Source organism: Sturnira hondurensis, unplaced genomic scaffold (genome assembly GCF_014824575.4).
Source record: "Sturnira hondurensis isolate 20B ecotype Veracruz unplaced genomic scaffold, ASM1482457v3 Scaffold0006413, whole genome shotgun sequence".
Taxonomy (NCBI): Eukaryota; Metazoa; Chordata; class Mammalia; order Chiroptera; family Phyllostomidae; genus Sturnira; species Sturnira hondurensis.
In genome coordinates, this window is record NW_028079044.1 from 39,006,879 (window position 1) to 39,009,957 (window position 3,079).

A 3,079-nucleotide genomic window follows, 5' to 3' on the forward strand; every position below is an offset into this window, starting at 1 on the left:
TTAGCTGCTTCCTTTACAACGCCTGGTATGTGAGGAAATAAATGTATAGGTATTCGGAACCCAGGTTTCAGAATCCCCCTGACGTGAAAGCCTGGTTCCGTAGCTTATTAGCTGTGTTACCTTGGGCAAGTTATTTAATATCCCTGAGTCACTAGGTAAAATAATACCTATGAGAATTTAATGAAATAATGTAGGCAAAGTTCTTAAAATAGTAACTGGCATTCATTATCTTTCAACAAATTTATTGGACTGGAGATATAAACAGGCAAGAGTACAGGCAAATGTACCCCCACTGAGTTCATGTAATAAATGCCCAATAACTAATAGCCATTGTCATTTTTAATAATACCTGTTCCTCCACCATGACACATCCATTCTCAAGTGCTCAGAGAGAAAAATTAAAAAACAATCCTGCATTCCTATTTTGTCTCGTGCCCCCTACTGCAAACAGCTATCCCTCCTTATCCACAGGGGATGCATTCTAAGACCCCCAGTGAAACCATGGATAGCACTGACCCATACATATATTTTTTTTCTTATACATACATACCTATGGTAAAGTTTACAGCTTTTCTTTGGCATCTGTGAATTGCCAGCATCACTAATCTTGAGCTCTGGTACCAATATTAGATACAATAAGAGTTATTTGAACACAAGCACTACAATTGCAACAGTTGAGCGGATAACCAAGAGAGCTGTTAAGTGACTGACAGGCAGGGAGCCTGGTGGGGACACTGGACAAAGGGAGGGTTCAAGTCCTGGGCGGGGACAGAGTGGGGTGATGCAAAAATCCATCACACTTCTCAGAACAGCGTACAATTTAAAACTTATGACATGTTTATTGCTGATATTTTCCATTTAATATTTTCAGATGGTGGTTGACTGTGGGTCAGTAAAACCGTGGAAAGCGAAACTGTAGGTAAGGGGAGATTCCTTTATTTACTTTACCCTAAGTCACGCTGGCTCCACTGCAATGTTTTCAAGACGCCTCCTCTCCTCTCTATTCCTCCCACTACCAGCTGACCCAGGGTGCTTTCATGCCAGCCCTGGCCCTCCACTTGAACCTCTTATGACCACCTTGGCCACCTGGTTCTGCTTACAATCTGTTCTTCACGTAGTGGTCACTGATGTTCACACAGTTGATTTTATTATACAAATAGATTGATTTTTATTGGCTGAAAATTCTCAAATGGCCACCTCACACCCATGAAATTAAATCTAAACTCTCCTCCTGTTTCTCAGGTATGGGAGCTGCCTGTCTTTTCCACCATCTTGGACCCTCCACACCATCATGGTGTAGACACATGGGCTTTCTTCCCTCCGCGAACAAACCCAAACCCTCTGCTCTTCTCCTGTCTCTCCTGCCTTCGTATGGCTGGCCCTTGTCACAATTTGTTATGAGGAACGAAGTCCATTTGAGGAAGTCGGCTCAAATGCACTTCCTCAGAGAGACCATTCTTGCCTCCACAGCCAGTTTCAAACATAATGTTCCATTTTATTGTCTTCGTAATACAAAATGAGCTTTTCTATTTATTTACTTTTCTATAGGGCCTACAGTAGGACCTAGTTCCCAGACTGTAACCTCCGCGAAGGCAGGAACCTCCTCTTCCCTATCCGCTGCTAAATCCCCCATGCCTTATAGGAGCATACGGCATACAGGAGATGTACAATAAATGTGCTGAGTACTGTAATAGTAAGATTCCAAATGATGCCTCAGTTTACAAATAATTTTCCAAAGTCATTTCACTTCCTACTAGAGGGTCATTTAGGCTCTTGGTATCATAAGTTTAAAGGATTGTAGGAATCTTAGAAAGGAGCTACTATTGTACCCCATTTAAAAATAAGGAAACAGAGACCCAAAGATGTGATGAGACTCACAGAAATAGTGTCAGATTCTGGACAAGAACGTTAAGCTCTTCGGGTCTAAACGTGTGCTCACTGTTTGGCCCCTGTCAGAAGACTGCTCTTCTTGACCTACACCCCCTCCGACCCTCTTGCTGGGCAAGAAGAAAGCAACGATGTTTGAAATCATACAAACTCTTCCACAGGCATTAGTGACTGGGGTGAAAGCTGGGAGTATGCTATGAAAATCAAGGCCAGAGAAGGCACCAAAGCACAAAATCCCACCAGAAGAATTTTTCCCCTGCAGTTGCCATGCATGAGTGGGCCTCAGGTCAGGAGCTACACGCCGCCAATACTGAAAGCAGGCATTGAACTCTGTTCTCATTCCCAGAATTATAGAATCTCGGTGTAGAAAGAGACCTCTGTTTTCATTCACTCTTCTTCAGACACTTTACACTGTTGACAGTATGTCTGTCTAGAGGTCATCTGCCTTATTTTAAATATCTTCGGTGAGGGATAACTCATTGCCTACCAAGGAAGCTTATTCTGTCTTCCAGCATCTTTGATTTTAAGAACACTCTTCATAAAACTGAGCTGAAAGCCCACTCATCCACTCACCTATATTCTACTGATTCTAGTTTAGCCATTTGGGGGTATCTAAGGCAGTTACCATGTCATCCTGAGTTTCCCCTTGGCCAGATCCTTTACCTACTTTTTATGTGGAAAGATCTTTCATTAACACAGAGGACTTTTTTTTCCTGGTCTCTTTCCCTCCACATGGTTAAGCCTATCAACATTTCTTACGAGTAAGGCTTCAGGTGTACAGAGAGCAACTGAGAAGCCAGAACTTTCCTCGCTCTGGAGATTCTATTTCTGTGATATAACGAAAGGTATTCATCCGGGAGTGCTCACAGCCACCCCACTCACCTCCAGCCCATTAAAAATAACCCCCATTGCCTGCTCAGTTCCCACTCGGTCCCAATTCCACCAAGAAGGATTTTTGCTTACTGACAGAGAAGCTAAGCTGCTCTACATAATAACGCTATAGAAGGAGGGGTAAGGGGATGAGAGACCCCAAAACCTTTGTAATTTAGTTATTAAGGAAGAGTTTTCTGGAGCTGAGATTCATACAAAGAGACACTGGAGCGGTCATGGGGTGGAAGGGAATTGGAGGGAACAGTGACGTCACGAAGAGTCAAGGTGACTGAATAACGGGATTCTCTCTGATGCTCTCCAA